Here is a 26,576-nt window from a genome sequence, read left to right as displayed (position 1 = left end):
TAACTAACCTAAAGACGTCACACACATCCATGCCCGAAGCAGGATTCGAACCTCCGACCATAGCAGCAGCGCCGTTCCAGACTGAAGCGCCTAGATCCGCTTGGCCACAGCGGCCGGCTCATTCATTTCTATTGAAGAAATAACAACACCGGAATTTAAGGCTACCAAGACCGGCAGACCCTTTCTTCAGGAGGAAATGCCGCAGGGGACTGCACCTTATGATCTACCACTTTCAGAAACCCAGGACACTAAATACTTTCAACAAGAGCAGGGTTGAAATCTTCTGGAGCTGGAATAAAAAAGTTGGTATGACCTCTGCTATTTTCAGTGTCTATTTTGTTTCTGAACTGGAGAACTGAAGGCGTACCGTGAGAAAGAATAAATTCCTTTCAGAATCCTTCTCCGTCTTGATAATCTTGCCAGCCACCCGCTTTACATTATAAACTGATATAAAGACTTTGAAATTCTGTATCTGCCACTGAACCCTACACCTATCCTGTAACACATGGTCCAGGTTGTTATCTCTACATTCATACTTTCTGCAGTTTCAATGATGAATGCTATTCGAATGACGAACTCACCATCAAGATTTTTGAAGCGATCAGTGATAGCACCGTTGCAACGAGAGAAACTGCGGACATGGCACATCAGATTCCATGCACTGATATCAATGAAAAGAATGCGTGTGACTTCCTAAACTCTCATTCCGAGGATCTGAGCAACGGAGATTTGATAGTTTTCAGTGAGAACAGTAATAAAAAAAGAAACAGAAGTTGATGAAGTTCAGCCTTTTAGACATCTAACAACGAAGAAACTCGCCGAGGCTTCAGAATAATCGACGCTGCAACGTCAATTTTTTTGAGGAACATGATCCTCTAGACGCAAAGAGTGCAATAGTGAAAAGAAGAGTTGAAAATTGTCTTAAATGTTACAAGGAGCTGCATAATCAATCGGCAAAGAAGACTATACAGTAGAAAATTAAACTTTTCTTTGCGAAACAGTATGGCACTTCAGATGAGAGTCAAGTACCTAACGGGAACACTTCAGCTACAAAGGAAAGTCGTAATGGAAACTGAATTGACTCTAGCACCACCAGATTTTTCCATTGTAGATGATCCAGAGGCTATTTATGATGAGATAGACGTAATGAAAATGATTTGTGTTCTGTTATGTTTTTCAGTGTTAAATTTTTCATAAATTTTCCATTAAATGCATTTCAGTATGATGACAATGGCTATTTTTGGTAAAATTCGAAAAACACTGCTATTTTAAACCTAACATGTGAATAAACAGGAACCTAACTCCATATGTTGCGTATACAGTGACTCTCGATTTACGCGAATTCGGTATGCGCGGCGATTCCGCGAAACGTTTAACGAGATTTACCTGTATGTACTAAATTGTAACGTATGTAACTGATTCATGCAAAGAGAATGCAGTATTGTACGAAACAGAAAAGCTGGAGGGAATTCCCTCCGCAACAGGAGGAGTTAGGTAGGAACATAAAAGGTGGATTGGCGCAAAGTAGCACGAGAGATCCTTCGTGAAGATATAGTCTGTGGCTAGCCTTCAAAGGCTCAACACCCACAGTGCTCAGGGAAGCAAGGATTTGATTAAAAATATCCCGGATATGAAGTGTTATTAGTCATGGCATCATGTTATTCTTTGGAGGACTCTGACGACGTGAAGAAATATTCAGAAGACATTACACCTAGAGCCATGATTGCATCATACGACGTTGTTCTATTGCCACAAAAGATCGTCTCTAAATCCACCTAGTGGCAAAGATAATATTTAGTTTTGTAGACCTCATGCATGGACCAATATTTGCTGAAGAGTTTGCTTTATAACGATTTCTGTTAATTTTGTGTCACAAAACTTAATTTGTGCCAAGTCACTCACAATAATGGGATCCTGTTCCTTTTACAAGAGGTTTCCTAGTTTTAAAACAAAGTTAAAATGACCAACTGAAATAACTGAAAGATGTGTTAATTTTCGAGGAGCAATATTTTTTGACTTGTCACGTAGTCTTTTGAGTGAAATGCTCCACGTGGTAGTCAGAGATCGTAAGCTCAATACATAGTAGAATAAAATTCAACTGTAATTTCTGTCTGAAGTGAAACTTTCAAGACTTCTTAGAAACGTTTCACTGTATCTAAAATATCCTAATAAAAAACTGGTTACATAACAAGGCCACGACAGTATAAAAGCCTACAGCATTTCTACTTACGTGTATAACCTGTTTGTAAATAGTACATTTGCGTTTTTGTACTTATGTGAAAGTGTTAGAGTTAACTAATGTTGGAAGGGTCAATGAGAAAGCAAGTTAGACATCATAAGAGTTTTAGGGTTCCGCCCTATATTAACAATAGTGTCTGTAAATCAGCAGTAAAAGTTTTTGTTAACCTCTGTTAACTAATCTTGAAATTTCGTGCTCTTGAAATTATGAACTGCAGTAGTTCATCTAAGCTATCACAGTTTCAGGGCTCTCACATACAACTCATGATCTATGCAGTGCTAAGGTCTACAACCAGGCAACGAATATAACTGGCGTTTGTGTTACTTAAGCTTTGTAACTATATTAAAATAACTGTTCTTCAGAAATGAAGTTTTTGAGCTACCTCTTGTCCAAATTGTGAGTAATTTTCTCTGGTTAAGTTGGATAGTGTAATCAGTATTATTCTTTACACATTACAGCAAGCAGTATACGTTATTGTGAAGTACTTTGTTGCCAGAATATTTAAACAGAAAATTGGTTAGTTCCTGGCTGGTTACTTGCTAGTGCATGTTAGTGTTTATCGTGTCCTGTTACCGCATAGAATCCTTATTGAAGTGAAGTTTATTACAGTACTTACTTTACATGATTTGCTTCTCGTTCACTTAAAATCACTTTTGCCTACTTAGGCTGGCGACTGTATTTATTTGGCAAGAACATAAATTTTTCGTCTTATACAAATTTCTAGTAGCCGGCCGATGTGGCCGAGCCGTTCTGGGCGCTTCAGTCTGGAACCGCACGACCGCTACGGTAGCAGGTTCGAATCCTGCCTCGGGCATGGATGTGTGTGATGTCCTTAGGTTAGTTAGTTTTAAGCAGTTCTAAGTTCTAGGGGACTGATGACCTCATATGTTAAGTCCCACAGTGCTCAGAGACAACTTTCTAATACGTTTGCCTTCTTTCAACACGTGTCCCTCCAGGTGACGAATTATAGTTCGATTACTTGTTATTAGCATACACTAAATCCTGTCAAAGGGGTAGCATTTTCGTGTTTTCGTATCTAATAACCCCTCTAGAGTGCTATAAACTCTCTAAAGGTAGGTGGATATGCTGAGGATGAACAGAAGAAATCATGCTCAGTCAGCTGGGGTGTGGGATACAAAAAACTGATGTCATCGTTCACCGTAGTGGTGAAAAAGAAATCGATGAGGCTGTCTGCCCATGGGCTTCACCATAATCTTCCCAACACGGTACTGTTAGAAATCTTTGTACAGGAGCGTCGGCTCTTGCTCATTACAACTTGCTTTCGACGTTTTCCATATTACTTACAACACACATAGCCTTGCTAGATGCGAGGCGTGTTTTTTATGTAAGTACCGCTTTGAAATTAAAAAAAGACGTGCTAAGATTTCTCAATAATTTTATTTTTACATGACAGCCTGTACCTTAATCTACTTTTATACGTAATTTCCGTCAACATTGAGGCACTTGTGATAACGTTGTACCAGTTTTTGAGTACCCTCCTCATAGAAGTCTGCCGCCTGACATAACCACTACATCACCACTGTTTTGACTTCGTCAAGGTCTTGAAGACGCTGACCGCCCAGGTGTATCTTCAAGTGCAGGAAAAGATGGTAGTCACTGGGCGCAATATCGGGGCTGTACGGAGGATGGTCTAGAGTTTCCCATCGAAAATATGTGATGAGATATTTGGTCTGATTCGCCACATGTGAACGGGTACTGTCTTGCAGCAAAATGATGCCCTTGCTCAACTTCCAAGGACTGTTGCTTTGATTCTGGTGTGACATAGGCCACCCATCTTTCATCGCCCGCAACAATTTGGCTTAAGAAATCATCACCGTCGCTGTGGTACCGCTCAAGGAAAGTCAATGCACTGTCTAAACGTTTGGTTTAGTGCACATCCGTCAACATTTTCGGTACCCAACGTGCGCACAATTTTCGGTAATTCAAGTGCTCGGTCACAATTCCATACAAAACACTACGAGAAACATTAGGAAAGTCCTCCCGCAAGGAGTAAATTGTAAAGCGTCTGTTTTCTCTCACTTTATTGTCCACTTCCTGCAGCAAACTTTCATTAACGACCGAAAGACTCCGTTGTTCATCATGCACATGTGTGCGGCCATCTTTAAATGCTCACACCCACTTTCTTACCATTCCATCACTCACAATGTTTTCTCAGTAAACAGCACAGATCTCACGATGAATATCGATCTCTTTTAGGCCTTTAGCACTAAGAAATCTTATAACAGCCAGTACTTCACAGTCGGCGGGACTCACGATTATCGGAGGCATCTTAAACACTCAGTACACAACGTAAACAAGGAAGAATCGGACTGTAATTGGGACAGTTTGTAGATTAAGGTACATCTACATCTACATTAATACTCCGCAAGCGACCCAACGGTGTGTGGCGGAGGGCACTTTACGTGCTACTGTCATTACCTCCCTTTCCTGTTCCAGTCGCGTATGGTTCGCGGGAAGAACGACTGTCTGAAAGCCTCCGTGCGCGCTCTAATCTCTCTAATTTTACATTCGTGATCTCCTCGGGAGGTATAAGTAGGGGGAAGCAATATATTCGATACCTCATCCAGAAACGCACCCTCTCGAAACCTGGCGAGCAAGCTACACCGCGATGCAGAGCGCCTCTCTTGCAGAGTCTGCCACTTGAGTTTATTAAACATCTCCGTAACGCTATCACGGTTACCAAGTAACCCTGTGACGAAACGCGCCGCTCTTCTTTGGATCTTCTCTATCTCCTCCGTCAAACCGATCTGGTACGGATCCCACACTGATGAGCAATACTCAAGTATAGGTCGAACGAGTGTTTTGTAAGCCACCTCCTTTGTTGATGGACTACATTTTCTAAGCACTCTCCCAATGAATCTCAACCTGGTACCCGCCTTACCAACAATTAATTTTATATGATCATTCCACTTCAAATCGTTCCGCACGCATACTCCCAGATATTTTACAGAAGTAACTGCTACCAGTGTTTGTTCCGCTATCATATAATCATACAATAAAGGATCCTTCTTTCTATGTATTCGCAATACATTACATTTGTCTATGTTAAGGGTCAGTTGCCACTCCCTGCACCAAGTGCCTATCCGCTGCAGATCTTCCTGCATTTCGCTACAATTTTCTAATGCTGCAACTTCTCTGTATACTACAGCATCATCCGCGAAAAGCCACATGGAACTTCCGACACTATCTACACTATCTACACTATCTACTAGGTACAGGCTTTCATGTAAAAATAAAATTATTGAGATATCTTAGCACGTCTTTTTTTAATTTCAAAACGGTACTTACTTAAAAAACACGCCTCGCAAATCAGTCTTGGTGTGTAGCTCCTCCTCAGTCACAGCCACCAGATAAGCACACGAAACTAAATTCTATTTTTAGATATATTGCTGAAGCTGGATTGTAAACAGAAACCATTTATTTGATTTCGTGATGCAGTGGTTCCGAATTCCCCCCCCCCCCCCCCTCTTCTTTAAAGAGCGTGAGAAGTTATGCTAGTCATCTATGATGCTAGTCATCTATCTAGATTTCTTCTCCAAAGAACCACGCTAATTAAACTGTGTGTAACTGAATTAATAAACTCTGTTTGTTTGGTCCAGCAGTGGATCAATGGTTGGAAATTCAGAGATACGATAAAATCCTGAGTTTATTAGCACAAGTTGATTTTGTTAAAAACGTTGTCTAATGATTCAGTAAAAGTTGCTGCAGATATAACAACAACAATAATAAACGCAAAAAATGAAGCTATTTATGCTTGGCAAAATTCAAGAAGGGAAGCGCGTGATGGTAAGTTCAAGTCTGTGAGATATCAAATTTTAACTGACACGGATCCGCGACTCGACAACAGTGATTGAATTCGTGTTTCCATTATAAGTAAAGTTGTTGAGCAACTACGCCAGCCCCAGTGGTGAGGTGTTCAACAAGGCCACTGGAAAATCGTATTACACGTTCAGTATGTCTACTGTTTTGATAACACGTAACGAAAGGAAAATTAATGATGATGGAACCGTATTTCTTTGGTGTAAAGGAACTGGATGTTGTGCACAAGTTCCTGTTAATAGTGATCTTCCATTGTATTTATTTATTATGCAGACTTTTCCCGCGCGGATTAGCCGAGCGGTCTTAGGCGCTACAGTCATGGACTGTGCGGCTGGTCCTGATGACCTTAGCAGTTAAGTCCCATAAGATTTAACACACATTTGAACATTTTGAACGCACTTTTTCCCTATCTCAAGCATCAGTTGCCAATCAGAAAGTAATTCGTTTTGTTACATCCCTGTACTCCATCCACCGTAGGGAAAAAGAGGCCCTCCCGATCAAGTGTACTAAAACCCCTCTCCCAGGAACCTATCTATAAAAAGAGTCATGGTACTCCAGCCAATCCAGATTTCTTATATTTGGCACACAAAAAAATGGTTTTAATGGCTCTAAGCACTATGGGACTTAACATCTAAGGTCATCAGTCCCCTAGACCTAGAACTACTTAAACCTAACAAACCTAAGGACATCACACACATCCATGCCCGAGGCAGGATTCGAACCCGCAACCGTAGCAGCAGCGCGGGTCCGTACTAAAGCGCCTAGAACCACTCGGCCACAGCAGCCGGCACATTTGGCACGTTCTGCCGCTTTTTTTAGTGTGAGAACAAAAATTTAAAAAACTAAAAAATACAAATGATGGGCTAGATCCCGATTAGGTGGCCGAAGTGTGTGACCGTCATTTCCTGGAACTGCTCCAGTCTTTTGAAAAGATTTCGAGATCGGTATCTGCTCTAGAAAGTTTTCTCTTAAGAATGGCTCAAAAAATTTGCTATGTTGTTTATAAAATGCTTTTTCTACCAGAGAAACGTTTCGCAGCTTATCCTTAGAAGGAAAATGTAACACAGTGCGCCTGGTCGATAATGTCTCTTCACGAAGAAATAGGTTAAAAAGACCGGCTATCTCCAGCAACCGTCCTCCTCTGCGTAAGTCAGGCAGTCGGAGCCGACACTTCCCCCGTCTGCTAAACCAGCGGGGATTGGGAGGGTTCTGCTGAACTGCTCTTGTTGCTCTGTGACTGGCACAACACGCAGCAATCGCTCATCTCGTACCCAGCACGGGCAGTGGAATACGTACAAGCGTCGAGATGGAAGCAAAGGAAGTAATCTTAGGCCTACTTAACAGTGAGATTAAAGAGGAAATGTGTGACCGTGATGCACATTACCAACACAGGCACGATGCTTCGGTAAGTCTCAGCCCTTCGAAAGTACGCTCATACCAACTGTTGGCGGTACTTACGAAAATCAGACTGCAACCAAACGGTCACAGGTCTAAAACGAACAGGTTCATCACACACTTTGACCAACAGCGGCCGTCTGTCGCCAGAAACCCCTGCGACAAATGACACTCTGCCACTATCACTTTGAGTGAAATTAAGTAACTGTGTGTTCCATTAATTGTAGCACCAAGGTGATAGGACTGAATACTTTAGGAACGTCTCGGAGTATTACAGATAGCAAACTTTTTCGAAGCATCGATGCTGAAGATACAAAATATGGATATCCCCGATGTATAGGATTCTCAGTTCATAAGAAAAGGTGATTCTTAATTGAAAAATAGTTGTCAGTTTCAAAACACAACTGTTATTATTTAAATTAGTTATGTGGCCTGTCACTGTTGATTTACGCATGTGATTTATCAAGAAGATAGTTTAATTTTTATTAAAGAAAGTATCTTATGCTCTCACTAAGTTTCAACTGAAGAAGCTTCATATAGGTGGTTAATTATACAAAACACACATTAATAGAAATATTAGAGAGAAAACAGTTTGCAGGACTTGACTAAAAGAAGGGATAGGTTAATATGGAAATTGATGAGGTATTATGGAATAACTAATTTGTAAAGGAGAGAATCACGAGGCTAAATTTGTAGATATCAAGGACTAAATATACTAATCAGATACAAATGGACGAAAGTTCCAACAATGCAGAGATCAAGACTAGCACAGCATACACTAGCGTGGAGAGCTGTGTCAAACCGGTCTCCAGACTGCAGACCACAAAAAGAGAAACATTTAATAGGAGGTGCAAAAAACAATGGTCACTCACATCCAGTACCCACTAGAAGTACGTAAAAGACAAGGATATGAAAGCCTCGAGCATTGGATAAAGGCAACGGTGTTCTTTGTATAAATGAATATCTGTATTTCCTGTACAGGGGTGTCTCAAACCTCTTGGGTCAAATTGAAACAGGTGATGGTGGGTCCACAATTGATTATACTGAGATAGGGAACCAGTGGTTGGATGCGCATATTTATTCTGTTACCGACATGAGCAGTCTACACTGCATAACAACAACATAGCTCATAGAAACTGTTCAAAACAACGACTGACAGTCTTAGCGCATGTACTGCAACGCCGCATGCAATTCTACCGCACTCTGGCAAAGATACCGAGTAACTGCTGTCCACTGGAACACGCAGCGAGTAATAAATAGCGTACACGCCTAACCACCACACACACATACTGTACACAACTTAACTCACAGCACGTGTGTCACGTGACGACCTCATGCCTTGCACCGGCGCATTAACCTGCTCCGCATACACACCACTGTCCCTGGCATCAGCTGTCCATGGCACCAGACAGCTAGTGATGTGTCCGTGGTCAAGTGTGTTCCTGTGTACATTACATAACACGTAGTCAAAGATGGAACATTGCTCGTCACGAGAGTTAGCAGATATGCATTTACTGTACGGTGCTGCGGATGTAGTGCACATAAAGTACGATGAATGTACATAGAACGCTTTCCCAACAAACGTCATCCTAAGTGGAAGAAGTTTATCTCCGTTGATACTAACTTACGAGAGACGCGGTCGTTCGTAGCACATACAACCGGACAAGGTTCCCACCAAAGTCATGTCCAAGCACCAGACTTTGAGATGGTGTTTGATCGTGTGACCGACAACCCAGCAATAAGCATTCGTCAATATGCCCTTGAAACGCACACTTCGAAGGATACAATGTCAAGAGAACTGGTGGAAAAGTTATTACCCCTGACATAAAGAACGTGTACAAGTACCGGGACCAACGGATTTTGAGTCCTGCGTTCGTTTCTGTCAATGGATTATCCACATAAGTGCTTTAGTGCCAACTTCGTACAGTTTTTATTGTTCATGCATGAAGCCTCATTCACCTGTGACGGTGTTTCCAACAGCCGCAACAGCCATGTTTGGAGAGAGGACAGTCTCCACACCATCTACATCGGTGGCCACGAGCAACGGTTCTGTGTCACCGTGTGGCGGGCACTGATCAAGATCACCTAATAGGATCTTATTTGCTGCCTTTCGATTGGACTGATCCACGTTACTGGTGTTCCAGTGAGATGTGCATTGTTCTTGGAGACTGTATCCACTGTTGTCCGCGAAAGGATGTGGTTTCAACACGACGGTGCACCAGCCCATTTCGATGTTAATGTTCGCTAGCACGCGAACAACGCATATCCTCGTCGTTGAATTGGAAGGATAGCTCCTGTCCCACGGCCAGCGCCATCACTGGATCTCATACCTATGAACTTTTCCTTCAGGATTTACGTCAAGACGTTGGTGTATGAAACCTCCGTGGAAAGGTATGAAGAGCTGCTTGCTAGAGTCAAAGCTGCCAGCCTCCTGGTACAACAGACACCAGGGATCTTTGTGAGAGTGCGGCAGAACTGCATGCGCCGTTGCCATGCATGCACTGAGACTGACTGTCGTAACTGTGAACAACGACCGTGACCTAGGTCGTTATGATGTGTAAGCTGTTTACGTCCAGCCACTGGTTCCCTACCTCAAAATAATCGGTTGTGGACCTACTATCACATTTTTCAGCTTGAACCAAAATGTTTGAGACAACCGGTATATGCTCGCCATCTCTAAGAAGAATGCCAGGGCGATAACTCGCTTTCTACAGGAATGAAACAATATTTCAAAAATGGTGCCGTAAACAGGAATAAATAATTCTTCGTTGTACTGGTGTCTGTAGGGGATTCCCATTGCTTTTTCTGTAAATGAAGATCTCCAGCACTCCTGAATCCATGACTCCTGTGACAGAGGCGAAGGTAAGCAATAGTACAAACCCGTATTTGACGATAGTGTATGAGGTCAAGTCACAAGGTAGCGCCGGCCTCGACCTACATTATGTGTCTGAATTACCTTTGGTCAAAGAAATCATTAACAAGAATCTAAATTGAATGGTATGCACAAGAGCAGAAAGTCATAAGAGGCTGAAAGTCATAAGAGGCTGGGCATAAGCAAGAAGGAAAAGAATGGCCAAGTTCTGAGATATATCTAGGTTTAGTTTCTGGTTCCTAGTCCCAGTTTCGTGAGTAGTTACCAGATCCAAACGCCCATGGATATTCAGCCCTAGGGTTGATGGGCTGCACGAGATGCACTATACGTGAGCAGGTTTGCGGACGACGATGTTTTCGATCCTTTTATGGTGTTGATTTGTCGCAGAGGAGCCTGATGACGGTGGAGTGGACCACTGAAACCAGTCACAATTAAATAAGTAATAAATACCGACACACAGCTGACGGTGTCACTCATTGCTTCACATACATTTATCAGCTGCTGTCCCACCTTCCGATAGCAAACTTATGTACTATTACAAAGTTTATGTCTTTTGCGGTAATTACTTTATTTTCCGTATTGTTGGATTCTATAGGACCCTTTTTATATTATTATTCACCTGTAGCTGCTCATCTGGAACTAAACGATGTTGCCGTGATTTTGATTGGATAGTTAACAAATGACTTTAGCTATAGAAGTAATTTTACTGCGAATAAATGTTTGTAGACCATGTTTGGTGATTACTTTCTGTTATTTTCGTGGTGTCCGCCCCATCTGCATCCTTCTCTGTTGTGGAAATGCACACAGAAACGATACGTATTTTTATGTTTACGTCTGTTGTAGTCATTATCTTATTTTCTATATAGTTGAGTTCTGTAGTGCCCTGTTTATAATTACTATGCACTGCAACTAAATAATGTTACTTTCAATTTACTTGGAGAGTTTATCTATAAACGCAATTTTGTTGCACAAAAATGTTTCGCGACCGTATTTTTCGGCTACTCACAGTTATTTTCGTAGTATTCGTCCTTATTTGTGTGCTCTTCTGTCGTGGAAATTCACACAGAAGCACGATATTTTTTAGGAACTTTCCTCGCAGGTTATACTTCTGCACTTCAAATAGCGTAACGTTTATGTCCCTGCAATGTGTTTAGTCCCTTTTAATTATTCACTATCATACAATGCTATGCTCCAAAAGTACGTTTTCAGAAATTTCTTTCTGACTGAGGCCTGTGTTTGACACTAAGAGACTTCTTTTCGACACAAACTCCCTCCTTGCCTGTGCCTGTCTGCTTATTATGTCCTCCTTGCTTCGCCCGTCATGGGTTATTTTGCTTCGAAGATAGCAGAATTCCTTAGCTTCATGTACCTCGTGACCATCAGTTTTAAAGTTAAGCATCTCGCTGTTCCCATTTCTACTACTTCTCATTATTTTCGTCTTTCTTCGATCTACTCTCAATCTATCTTCTTATACGGTTCTTGGATAGTGTGTCATTGCTTAGTGTAGTGCCGTTGATTATAATTTGCTTTCCTTCTACTAATGGAATTCGATGTCGAAAGTTTTCTCATATTGTACGTTTTTGGTGCAGGTTGTGGCTGGATTTTTTAGTATTTAAATCTGTGTATTTTAGTTATGTTGTGGTTGTGGGCTATTAAGACATCAACAGATGTGCTATGAGACCTTTGCCTAGCCAGTAATTCTACAATTAATACAAAAACACCTCACTGAAACGTCGGAAGACAATCCTCAACCTACAGTTTCGTAACAGTTGTGTAGCTCGTAATGTACCGAGAATGTAAAGAAGGTCCTATAGAACGCAACTGTTCCTTAAAATGTAATTCTATTTCACAGAACTGAATAAAAGAACACAAGGATGATGGCCCAAGGACGCATCTGAATTTCCGTAATTTATTCTGCAAACACAGCTACTGCTAGACCCTTGACACCAAAGAATGATAATAACCAGAATGAAAAATGCTCCTAGTACAGCGCATAAAAAGGAGAATATGTCCTGGCCAGAGTTAGGGATATAAAAGAAGAGAACTTGATTTACGAATTATCTGGCAGCTTTTGACATACTCGCGCTTTTTCATTTATTAGTATTAGTTCTGATGTCATGTAACACAATGCATTGCGTCACGTAAGGTAACTTGAAACATAATGCCACCCTCTCCCCCCCAACCAGGAACCTATCCTCCTCAGAAACTTTATTCCCAAAGAAATACTTTTTTAGTTATTATACATATGCTCTTCAGCCATGGTACATTATATACATATTTTTTATTGTGGGTGACGAACCTTCTGGATTTTGGGCAATAGATCACGGCCTTTATCTTGTAAATTGCAAGATACAGGCGTGCTAACAGCTTGTAGCTAAGAGAGCTCACTGCACTGGGAAAGTGGAGTTAACTCATAAAGACGCTAATATGTCAAGATGTTATGATTTTAAGCTGCCAGTTAAGTAGAAATGCTTGTTCCCTTCATTTACTTCCCTATCTCTGTGCAGGGACATATTCACCTTTTTTCTGTTATGATAGAAGCGTTTTTCTTTCTGGTCCTCAGCTCTTACTCTGATGATTTTGATATCAGACCGCCACAGCTTGGCAAACGATGTATATTTTTGTTAACTCAGCCCACGACTGATCCAGTACAGGTCTTTTTTTATTGCCTTTCGAACAACGTCGCCTACGTCGTGGCAATGGATAAAGCTTTCTCCGCTGCAATCATGGACTGTGCGGCTGGTCCCGGCGGAGGTTCGAGTCCTCCCTCGGGCATGGGTGTATGTGTTTGTCCTTAGGATAATTTAGGTTAAGTAGTGTGTAAGCTTAGGGAATGATGACCTTGGCAGTTAAGTCCCATAAGATTTCACACACATTTTTTGAAAGCTTTCTCAAAACAACATGGCGACCATAAATTCATGAATTTGTCTACCTTCTAACAAAATTTGAAACGATTTTCACAAGTCTTAAACATTGAGTGGAGCGCGTAAGGAAAACTCACAAAAAACGAGTTTTTTGCACGTAAAATCAGAATGAAGGTAGATTTTTGAAAGAAAGTTTTCAATTTTATGGTAAGAACGCATATTTTATTTATTTGAACCACTTTAAACAGTTACCGAGCATTCAATTCATGCAAGAATAAATTTTACGTGCTACACTTAGCTCGACTTTAAACCATGGTATCTTGACAGGATTATTGGGTCAATAAACATAGTTTCGAGTTTATTCATTTATCTACCTTAGTGCAGCGTTCAAACCGCTTCGTACAAGTTTAAAGTATAGACGTGGTGCGCTTAAAAAGCATCCCAGAAAAACATGCTTTTTGCACGTATTTGCAAGTAAAAGGCCGTCCGCTGTGGACGAGCGGTTCTAGGCGCTTCAGTCCAGAACCGCGCTGCTGCTGCGGTCGCAGGTTCGTATCCTACCTCGGGCATGGATGTATGTGATGTCCTTAGGTTATTTAGGTTTAAGTAGTTCTAAGTCTAGGGGACTGATGACCTCAGATGTTAAGTCCAATAGTGCTCGTGCTCAGAGCCATTTAATCTTTTTTTTTTTTTTTTTTTTTTTTTTTTTTTTTTTTTTTTTTTTTTTTTTTGCAAGTAAAATCCGAACGGTACAAATACAAATGGTGCCATTAGCTTTTATTTCAGCCCAGGTAACATCATTTGCAAAAGGAATTAATCGATTCGCACAATTTGCCTGCATGCCAGCTTCTATTCGTCATTCAAATCCTGATTAACGTACTGTAACATAGCTACACTAAGAAATATGTTCGAATGGCTATAAAATGGCCACTGGTCCGACATAAACCAAAAACTTTTGCCCATTCCTAGCTCAAGTAGGAACCGAACACCATGACCTCCCAAACCGCGATTCTCCTCACGGCCTTCTCAAACATATTTGTTACAGTGTGAAAGCGGTGTAACGATACTGGGGTCGATTCCCAAACCTGAGACAAAATGCGGAACTTGAAAGCTGAAGCTGCAAAATACACTACTGGCCATTAAAATTGACACACCAAGAAGAAATGCAGATGATAAACGAGTATTCATTGGACAAATATAATTTACTAGAACTGACATGTGAATACATTTTCACGCAATTTGGGTGCATAGATCCTGAGAAATCAGTACCCAGAACAATCACCTCTGGCCGTAATAACGGCCTTGATACGCCTGGGCATTGAGTCAAACACAGCTTGGATGGCGTGTGTAGCTACAGCTACCCATGCAGCTTCAACACGATACCACAGTTCATCAAGAGTAGTGACTGGCGTACTGTGACGAGCCAGTTGCTCGGCCACTATTCACCAGACGTTCTCAGTTGGTGAGAGAACTGGAGAATGTGCTGGCCATGGCAGCAGTCGAACATTTTCTGTATCCAGAAAGGACGGTACAGGACCTGCAACATGCGCTCGTGCATTATCCTGCTGAAATATAGGGTTTCGCAGGGACCGAATGAAGGGTAGACCCACGGGTCGTAACACATCTGAAATGTAACGTTCACTGTTCAAAGTGCCGTCAATGCGAACAAGAGGTGACCGAGACGTGTAACCAATGGCACCCCATACCATCACGCCGGCTGATACACCTGTATGGCGATGACGAATACACGCTTCCAATGCGCGTGCATCGTAATGTCGCCAAACACGGATCCGACCATGATGATGCTGTAAACAACACTTGGATTCATGCGAAAATATGGCGTTGTGCCATTCGTGCACCCAGGTTCGTCGTTGAGTACACCATCGCAGGCGCTCCTGTCTGTGATGCAGCGTCAAGGGTAACCGCAGCCATGGTCTTCGAGCTGATAGTCCAAGCTGCTGCAAACGTCGTCGAACTGTGCGTGCAGATAGTTGTTGTCTTGCAAACGTCCCCATCTTTTGACTCAGGGATCGAGGCGTGGCTGCACGATCCATTACAGTCATGCGGATAAGATGCTCGTCATCTCGACTGCTAGTGATACGAGGCCGTTGGGATCCAGCACGGCGTTCCGTATTACCCTCCTGAACCCACCGATTCCATATTCTGCTAACAGTCATTGGATCTCGACCAACACGAGCAGCATTGTCGTTATACGATAAACCACAATCGCGATAGGCTACAATCCGACCTTTATCAAAGTCGGAAACGTGATGGTACGCATTTCTTCCCTTTACACGAGGCATCACAACAACGTTTCACCAGGCAACGCCTGTCAACTGCTGTTTGTGTATGAGCAATCGGTTGGAAACTTTCCTCATGTCAGCACGTTGTAGGTGTCGCCACCGGCGCCCAACCTAGTATGAATGCTCTGAAAAGCTAATCATTTGCATATCACAGCATCTTCTTTCTGTCGGTTAAATTTCGCGTCTGTAACACCTCATCTTCGTGGTGTAGCAATTTTAATAGCCAGTAGTGTACAACTGACTAAAAGAGTGAAGAAATCAGTAAGAATTAGTTGTTATTTTTCGGCTTAAAGTGATCTACGGAATCGGGATTGCCAGACTAGAATTTTAAGCCCAATATTTCCCGGCGGGGGCGCGGACTGGCCAGGCCTAGCGGCGCAGACGCTTCTTCACGCGAGCCTGCTCCAGCTGAGGACGCCTCCAGCCCGTGGAGCGAGCAGCCTTTGTTTGCTTCCTGGAATTCGCAACTCGGCGCGAGCGGGCGGTGTCGCAACGCCGGCAGGCGAGGCTATGCGATCGTGCCCCGGCCGCTCTTCTGCCCACCAGGAACTGGCCGACCCTGCCCGGAGCCTTACTTTCCCCCGGCTGGCCCCGCCCTCGGCGAGCCAAGTTCAGCGCATCTCGCCGGCGCTCGCTAATACGGTGCGGCCACGCTGACTGACAACTCGTCACTCCGGAGCCAGTCTCCCCGTCTGCAGTAGAGTGAACGAGTTATGAAACTTTCTCATAGGCTGGATCTATGTATGGCATCGCGACTTGAAGACAGTGCAAAGGTCGTCTATAAAACATAAATATGTGTCTTCTTCAAATGAAACTATATGGTTCCAGAGAACTTTTCAAGTATCAAACATGTATGATATACTGGGTGGTCCATTGATAGTGACCGGGCCAAATATCTCACGAAATTAGCATCAAACGAAAAAACTACAAAGAACGAAACTCGTCTAGCTTGAAGGGGGAAACCAGATGGCGCTATGGTTGGCCCGCTAGATGGCGCTGCCATAGGGCAAACGGATATCAACTGCGTTTTTTAAAAATATGAACCCCCATTTTTTATTACATATTCGTTTAGTACGCAAAGAAATATGAATGTTTTAGTTGGACCACTTTTTTCGCTTTGTGATAGATGGCGCTGTAATAGTCACAAACGTATAAGTACGTGGTATCATATAACATTCCACCAGTGCGGAAGGTATTTGCTTCGTGATACATTACCCGTGTTAAAATGGACTGTTTACCAATTGCGGAAAAGGTCGGTACCATGTTGATGTATGGCTATTGTGATCAAAATGCCCAACAGGCGTGTGCTATATATGCTGCTCGGTATCCTCGACATCATCCAAGTGTCCGGACCTTTCGCCGGATATTTACGTTATTTATGAAAACAGGAAGTGTTCAGCCACATGTGAAATGTCAACCACGACCTGCAACAAATGATGATGCCCAAGTAGGTGTTTCAGCTGCTGTCGCGGCTAATCCGCACATCAGAAGCAGACAAATTGCGCGAGAATCGGGAATCTCAAAAACGTCGGTGTTCAGAATGCTACATCAACATCGATTGCACCCGTACCATATTTCTGTGCACCAGGAATTGCATGGCGACGACTTTGAACGTCGTGTACATTTCTGCCACTGGGTACAAGAGAAATTACGGGACGGTGACAGATTTTTTGCACGCGTTCTATTTAGCGACGAAGCGTCATTCACCAACAGCGGTAACATAAACCGGTATAATATGCACTATTGGGCACGATGGTTGCGACAAGTGGAACATCAGCGACCTTGGCGGGTTGATGTATGGTACGGCATTATAGGAGGAAGGATAATTGGCCCCCATTTTATCGATAGCAATCTAAATGGTGCAATGTATGCTGATTTCCTACGTAATACTCTACCGATGTTACTACAAGATGTTTCACTGCATGACAGAATGGCGATGTATTTCTAACATGATAATGTCCGGCACATAGCTCGCGTGCGGTTGAAGCGGTATTGAATAGCATATTTCATGACAGTTGGATTGGTCGTCGAAGCACCATACCATGGCCCGCACGTTCATCGGTACTCACGTGCCCGGATTTCTTTCTGTGGGGAAAGTTGAAGGATATTTGCCATCGTGATCCACCGACAACGCCTGACAACATGCGTCAGCGCATTATCAATGCATGTGCGAACATTACGGAAGGCGAACTACTCGCTGTTGAGAGGAATGTCGTTACACGTATAGCCAAATGCATTGAGGTTGACGGACATCATTTTGAGCATTTATTGCATTAATGTGGTATCTACAGCTAAACACGCCGTAACAGCATGCGCTGTCAGAAACGGTAAGTTCACAAAGGTACATGTATCACATTGGAACAACCGAAATAAAGTGTTCAAACGTACCTACGTTCTGTATTTTAATTTAAAAAACCTACCTGTTACCAACTGTTCGTCTAAAATTGTGAGCCATATGTTTGTGACTATTACAGCGCCATCTATCACAAAGCGAAAAAAGTGGTCCAGCTAAAACATTCATATTTCTTTACGTACGATACGAATATGTAATAAAAATGGAGGTTCCTCCTTAAAAAAAGAAGCAGTTGATATCTGTTTGACCTTTGGCAGCGCCATCTAGAGGGCCAACCATAGCGCCATTTGGTTTCCCCCTTCAAGCTAGACAAGTTTCGTTCTTTGTAGTTTTTTCGTTTGTTCTTATTTCGTGAGATATTTAGCCCGGTCACGATCAATGGACCACCCTGTATACATGCAGACGGAAGTGACGAATGGAAATTTTTACCAAGGCCAGGATTCTAACCTGGGTCTCCTGCTGACAGGCAGATGTGCCAACCAACACGCCACTCTGGCACAGTGGCTTTTCACAACTGCCTTAGCGCACCCACCTCAATACAAATTCCCATTCTTTGTACAAATATTTATTCATTGCTTCAGTCATAGAAATTTTTTAGATCTGAGAAGGTCTCTGAAACCTATGATTGAAGAACCTATGCCTGGGTTTCAGGCAGAGTCCCCCGCCACATCCCATGTTGAAAGTGCTATTCCAGTGCTATTGGACAGCCTCTGCAGTGCTTATCCCAGTTTATAGGGGAATACCAAGTGGCTAAAGCGTGAATGAGAATTTGGCTTGAGGAGGGATGAGCGCTAGAGTAGCCCGTACAATTGGGCAAAGCCGCTGTGCGAGAGTGGGGCAGTGGTTAGCCCCTTTGCCTAGTGAATAGAAGACCCGGGTTCGAAACTGGCTTTGGTACAAGTTTTTATTGCTTGCTTTAGTCTGCATCTAAATATGTGTCTTCATCTTTCCGTTTCATCCTGTTTCTTATAGCCTTGCAGTAACATTACATGAAATGCATCCGCAGTTCCGAATATGGACAACAATCATTTGTCTAATGGAATGACGACAACAAAAATTTCTACAACTACATGGATACTCTACAAATCACATTTAAGTGCCTCGCAGGGGGTTCATCGAACCACTTTCACAATTCTCTATTATTCCAATCACGTATAGCGCGCGGAAAGAGTGTACACCTATCTTTCCGTACGATCTCTGATTTCCCTTGTTTTATCCTGGTGATCGTTCCGCCCTATGTAGGTCGGTGTCAACAAAATATTTTCGCATTCAGAAATGGTTCAAATGGCTCTGAGCACTATGGTACTTAACAGCTAAGGTCATCAGTCTCCTAGATATTGTTGTTGTTGTGGTCTTCAGTCCTGAGACTGGTTTGATGCAGCTCTCCATGCTACCCTATCCTGTGCAAGTTTCTTCATCTCCCAGTACTTACTGCAACCTACATCCTTCTCAATCTGCTTAGTGTATTCATGTCTTAGTCTCCCTCTACGATTTTTACCCTCCACGCTGCCCTCCAATGCTAAATTTGTGATCCCTTGATGCCTCAGAACATGTCCTACCAACCGGTCCCTTCTTCTCGTCAAGTTGTGCCACAAACTCCTCTTCTCCCCAATTCTATTCAATACCTCCTCATTAGTTATGTGATCTACCCATCTAATCTTCAGCATTCTTCTGTAGCACCACATTTCGAAAGCTTCTATTCTCTTCCTGTCCAAACTATTTATCGTCCATTTTTCACTTCCATACATGGCTACACTCCATACAAATACTTTCAGAAACGACTTCCTGACACTTAAACCTATACTCGATGTTAACAAATTTCTCTTCTTCAGAAACGCTTTCCTTGCCATTGCCAGTCTACATTTTATATCTTCTCTACTTCGACCATCATCAGTTATTTTGCTCCCCAAATAGCAAAACTCCTTTACTACTTTAAGTGTCTCATTTCCTAATCTAATTCCCTCAGCATCACCCGACTTAATTCTACTACATTCCATTATCCTTGTTTTGCTTTCGTTGATTTTCATCTTATATCCTCCTTTCAAGACACGGTCCATTCCGTTCAACTGCTGTTCCAAGACCTTTGCTGTCTCTGACAGAATTACAATGTCATCGGCGAACCTCAAATTTTTTATTTCTTCTCCATGGATTTTAATACCTACTCCGAATTTTTCTTTTGTTTCATTTACTGCTTGCTCAATATACAGATTGAATGACATCGGGGAGAGGCTACAACCCTGTCTCACTCCCTTCCCAACCACTGCTTCCCTTTCATGCCCTTCGACTCTTAAACTGCCATCTTCTTTCTGTACAAATTGCAAATAGCCTTTCGTTTCCTATATTTTATCCATGCCACACTCAGAATTTGAAAGAGAACATTTTAGTCAACATTGTCAAAAGCTTTCTCTAAGTCTACAAACGCTAGAAACGTAGGTTTGCTTTTCCTTAATCTATCTTCTAAGATAAGTCGTAGGGTCAGTATTGCCTCACGTGTTCCAACATTTCTACGGAATCCAAACTGATCTTCCCTGAGGTCAGCTTCTACCAGTTATTCCATTCGTGGTGCAAAGAATTTGTGTTAGTATTTTGCAGCCGTGCCTTATTAAACTGATAGTTCGGTAATTTTCACATCTGTCAACACCTGCTTTCTTTGGGACTGGAATTATTATACTCTTCTTGAAATCTGAGGGTACATCGCCTGTCTCATACATCTTGCTCACCAGATGGTAGAGTTTTGACAGGACTGGCTCTCCCAAGGCCGTCAGTAATTCTAATGGAATGTTGTCTACTCCCGGAGCCTTATTTCGGCCCAGGTCTTTCAGTGCTCTGTCAAACTTTTCACGCAGTATCGTATCTTCCACTTCATCTTCATCTACATTCTCCTCCATTTCTATAATATTGTCCTCAAGTACATCGCCCTTGTATAGACCCTCTATATACTCCTTCCACCTTCCTGCTTTCCCTTCTTTGCTTAGAACTGCGTTTCCATCTGAGCTCTTGATATTCGTACAAGTGGTTCTCTTTTCTCCAAAGGTCTCTTTAATTTTCCTGTAGGCAGTATCTATCTTACCCCTGGTGAGATAAGCCTCTACAACCTTAAATTTGTCCTCTAGCCATCCCTGCTTAGCCATTTTGCACTTCCTGTCGATCTCATTTTTAAGACGTTTGTATTCCTTTTTACCTGCTTCATTTACTGCGTTTTTATGTTTCCTCCTTTCATCAATTAAATTGAATATTTCTTCTCTTACCCAAGGATTTCTAGTAGCCCTCGTCTTTTTACCTACTTGATCCTCTGCTGCCTTCACTATTTCACCCCTCAGAGCTACCCATTCTTCTTCTACAGTACTTCTTCCCCCCCCCTCCCCCCTCCCCCTGCTGTCAATTGTTCCCTTATGCTCTCCCTGAAACTCTGTACAACCTCTGGTTTAGTCAGTTTGTCCAGGTCCCATCTCCTTCAATTACCACCTTTTTGCAGTTTCTTCAATTTTAATCTGCAGTTCATAACCAATAGGTTGTGGTCAGAGTCCACATCTGCCCCTGGAAATGTCTTACAATTTAAAACCCGGTTACTAAATCTCTGTCTTACCATTATATAATCTATCTGATACCTTTTGGTATCTCCGGCATTCTTCCATGTATACAACCTTCTTTTATGATTCTTGAACCAAGTGTTAGCTATGATTAAGTTATGCTCTGTGCAAAATTCTAACAGACGGCTTCCTCTTTCGTTTCTTACCCCCAATCCATATTCACCTACTATGTTTCCTTCTCTCCCTTTTCCTACACTCGAATTCCAGTCACCCATGAATATTAAATTTTCGTCTCCCTTCAATATCTGAATAATTTCTTTTATCTCATCATACATTTCATCAATTTCTTCATCATCTGCAGAGCTAGCTGGCATATAAACTTGTACTACTGTAGTAGGCGTGGGCTTCGTGTCTATCTTGGCCACAATAATGCGTTCACTTACTGTTTGTAGTAGCTTACCCACACTCCTATTTTTTATTCATTATTAAACCTACTCCTGCATTACCCCTATTTGACTTTGTATTTATAACCCTGTATTCACCTGACCAAAAGTCTTGTTCCTCCTGCCACCTAACTTCACTAATTCCCACTATATCTAACTTTAACCTATCCATTTCCCTTTTTAAATTTTCTAACCTACCTGCTCGATTAAGGGATCTGACATTCCACGCTCCGATCCGAGGAACGCCAGTTTTCTTTCTCCAGATAACGTCCTCTTGAGTAGTCCCCGCCCGGAGATCCGAATGGGGGACTATTTTACCTCCGGAATACCCAAGAGGAAGCCATCATCATTTAACCATACAGTAAAGCTGCATGCCCTTGCGAAAAATTATGGCTGTAGTTTCCCCTTGCTTTCAGCCGTTCGCAGCACCAGTACAGCAAGGCCGTTTTGGTTATTGTTACAAGGCCAGATCAGTCAATCATCCAGACTGTTGCCCCTGCAACTACTGAAAAGGCTGCTGCCCCTCTTCAGGAAACAAACGTTTGTCTGGCCTCTCAACAGATACCCCTCCGTTGTGGTTGCACCTACGGTACGGCCATCTGTATCGCTGAGACACGCAAGCCTCCCGAACAGCGGCAAGGTCCATGGTTCATGGGGGAGGGGGGGGGGGGGGGCTAGAACGTAGAACTACTTAAACCTAACTAACCTAAGGACATAACATACATCCATGCCCGAGGCAGGAGTCGAACCTGCACCGTAGCGGCCACGCTGTTCCAGACTGACGGGCCTAGAACCGCTCGGCCACACCGGCCGGCATTTTCGCATTCGGAGGAGAAAGTTGGTGAATGGAATTTCGTGAGAAGATTCCGTCACAACGAAAAATGCCTTTCTTTCAATGATGTCGAGCCGAAATCCTGTATCATTTCTGTGACGCTCTCTCCCATATTTCGCGATAATACAAAACGTGCTGCCCTTCTTTGAACTTTTTCGATGTACTCCGTTAGTCCTATGTGGTAAGTATCCCACACCGCGCAGCAGTATTCTAAAAGAGGACGGACAGCGTAGTGTAGGCAGTCTCCTTAGTAGGTCTGCTACATTTTCTAAGTGTCCTGACAATAAAACGCAGCCTTTGGTTAGCCTTCCCCACAACATTTTCTATGTGTTACTTCCAATTTAAGTTGTTCGTAATTGTAATACCTAGGTATTTAGTTTAATTTACGGCTTTTAGATTAGACTGATTTATCGTGTAACCGAAGCTTAACGAGTTCCTTTTAGCACCCATGTGGATGACCTCACACTTATCGTTATTTAGGGTTAATTGCCACTTTTCGCATTATTCAGATATCTTTTCTAAATCGTTTTGCAGTTGGTTTTGATCTTCTGATGACTTTATTAGTCGATAAACGACAACATCATCTGCAAACAACCGAAGATGGCTGCTCAGATTGTCTGCCAAATCGTTTATATAGATAAGGAGCAGCAAAGAGCCTATAACACTACCATGGGGAACGCCTGAAACCACTTCTGTTTTACTCGATGACTTTCCTTCAATTACAACGAACTGTGCCCTCTCTGACAAGAAATCACAGATCCAGTCACATAACTGAGACGATATTCCACAAGCACGCAATTTCACAACGAGCCCATTGTGCGGTACAGTGTCAAAAGCCTTCCGGAAATCCAGGAATACGGAATCGATCTGAAATCCCTTGTCGATAGCACTCAGCACATCATGTGAATAAAGAGCTAGTTGTGTTTCACAGGAACGATGTTTTCTAAACCCATGTTGACTGTGTGTCAATAGACGGTTTCCTTCGAGGTAATTCATAATGTTCGAACACAATATATGTTCTAAAATTCTGCTGCATATCGGTCCTTAGGTTAGTTAGGTTTAAGTAGTTCTAAGTTCTAGGGGACTGATGACCACAGCTGTTAAGTCCCATAGTGCTCAGAGCCATTTGAACCATTTGCTGCATATCGACGTTAACGATATGGGCCTGTAATTTAGTGGATTACTCCTGCTACCTTTCTTGAATATTGGTGTGACCGGGGCAACTTTCCAGTCTTTGGGTACGGATCTTTCGTCGAGTGAACGGTTGTATATGATTGTTAAGTATGGAGCTAATGCTTCAGCATACTCCGAAAGGAACCTAATTGGTATACAGTCTGGACAAGAAGACTTGCTTTTATTAAGTGATTTGAGTTGCTTCACAACTCCGAGGATATTTACTTCTACGTTACTCATGTTGGCAGCTGTTCTCGATTCGAATTGTGGAATATTTACTTCGTCTTCTTTGTGGAGGAATTTCGGAAGGCTGTGTTTAGTAACTCTGCTTTGGCAGCACTGTCTTCGATAGTATCTCCATTGTTATCGCGCAGAGAAGGCATTGATTGTTTCCTGCCGCTAACATACTTCACATACAACCAGAATAGAATCTCTTTGCATTTTCTGCCAGGTTTCGAGACAGCTTTCGTGTATATATAAACTGAAGGGGGTCACTGCTACCAGCTGCAGCGGGACAACGGAATCAGCGGCAAGGAGCGAAAATGGGTATCGAACTGGGATTCGAACCCGGGGTATTCTGTTTACTAGGCAGGTGTGGTAACCACTGCGCCATCCCGGATACAGCATTATGGCAACTGCACGGACTTTCTCGGTACACCACACTCCCACCGATCGCCACCTACCCACGCATTTTCGCTCGTCGCTGCTGATACCGCTTAATGTCCCGCTGCAGTTGATAGCAGTGATCCCCCTTCAATTTACATATGAGTGTTTCACAGCTGCAGGATCTGCGTGATGTCTGTTCTTTCGAAGGAACAGACACTATGCATTCAAATAATAAAAATTTGGGCAGGACTGGGAATCGGATCCGGATTTCCCGCTTATCGCGAACATTCGCCTTACCATTAGGCCATCCGAGCACGACTGAAAGGAATATCCAAACTTCCATACGTCATAAGTCAGTTTGGATCTCGTAGTCAGTTGTCCTCAGACAGACTAATGGTAAGATGGCCGTTTGCGATAGGCGGGAAATCTTCTTTCGAGTCCCAGTCCGGCACAAATTTTCGCACTCATCATTCCAATATACAGCTGATAGTTGTCCATATTCGTAGCTGCAAATACATTTCATGTATACGGTTGCAGTGTCTGTTCCTTGACATATATGCATCTCCGAACATTTCTCGTATTTCTGAACAACATAGCCACTGCAATATCCAATCGTGTGGTACAATAACATTGGTGGCTGTGATCTCTCAGATTTTCTGCGCGTGACCGATTAATGGTGTGCTTTTCAGGTGTTCGCCCACATTCTTGATTTCATATTTATGCTCAATATCATGACCGCGCAGTCAACTTAGCGGCTCATGCATCCAAACTGATGGCAAGAGTAATATTCAGAAGAATGAAGAAGAAACTTGAAGATCTGTTAGATGACGATCAGGTTGGCTTTAAGAAAGGCAATGACACAGACAATTATGACGTTGCGGTTGATAATGGAAGCAAGACGGAAGCAAAATCAAGACACGCTCATACGATTTGTCAACCTGGAAAAAGCGTTCGACATTGTAATGTGGTGTAAAATGTTCAAAATCCTGAGAAAAATAAGACTAAGCTACAGGGAAAGACGAGATGTACAATATGTACCATAACCAAGAGGGAACAGTAAGACTGGAAGGCCAAGAACGAAGTGCTTGGATTAAAAATGGTCTAAAAGAAGGAACGCAGTCTTTCGTTCCTCCTGTTCAACCTATACACTGAAGAAGCAATGATGGAAATAAAAGAAAGGTTCAGGAGTGGGATTCAATTTCAGTGTGAAAAGACATCAGTGACAGCATTTTCTAATAAATTTGCTATCCTCACTGAAACTGAAGAAGAATTACAGGATCTGTTGAATGGAATGAACAATAGTGACTGCAGAATAAGGATTTCAGAGTAAACCGAAGAAATATGTAGCAGAAACGAGAACAGAAAGAAACTTAACATCAGAATGAACGAAATCAGCTACCTAGGCAGCAAAATAACCGATGACGGACGGAACAAAGAGAACATGAAAAGCAGACTAACACAGGCAAATAGGGTGTCTCTGACCAAAAGTTGTCTGCTAGTATCAAATATTGGCCATAATATGAGAAAGAAATTTCTGAGAATGTACTACATTTGGAGCACAGCATTGTATGATAGTGAATAATGGTCTGTGTGAAAACCGGAACAGAAGTCAACCGAAGCGCTTCATATGTGATGCTACGGAGGAATATAGAAAATTACGTGGACTATAAAGGTAAGGAATGACGAGGTTCTCCGCGGAACTGGTGAAGAAAGCAAAATATGAAAAACACAGACAAGAAGAAGGGACACGATGACAGGACATGTGTTAAGACATCAGGAAACAACTTCAGCGGCACTATATGGGGCTGCAGAGGCTAAAAACTGTAGAAGACAGTGACTGAAGTACATCCACTAAGTAATTGAGGACGTGGAGTGCAAGTGCTACTCGGAGATGATGAGGTACGCACAGGACAGGAATTCGTGGCGGGCCACATGAAACCACTTAGAAGACTCATGACTCGAAACAAAACAAAAATAAATAAATAAATAAATATAATCGACCCAGTCACCTTCTTCAGGTTCTGCAAGCTGTATTGTTATGCGTGATGACTGTCTAGTTGGAGATCACCCACAGATTGAGAATAAAAACCCAGCTCGTAGTACCTGAAGAGGACAACTGGGTGCTT

The sequence above is a fragment of the Schistocerca americana genome, chromosome 5 (assembly GCF_021461395.2).
Source record: "Schistocerca americana isolate TAMUIC-IGC-003095 chromosome 5, iqSchAmer2.1, whole genome shotgun sequence".
NCBI lineage: Eukaryota > Metazoa > Arthropoda > Insecta > Orthoptera > Acrididae > Schistocerca > Schistocerca americana.
The sequence above is the reverse complement of the archived record's forward strand: the minus strand, read 5'-3'. Positions refer to the sequence as shown.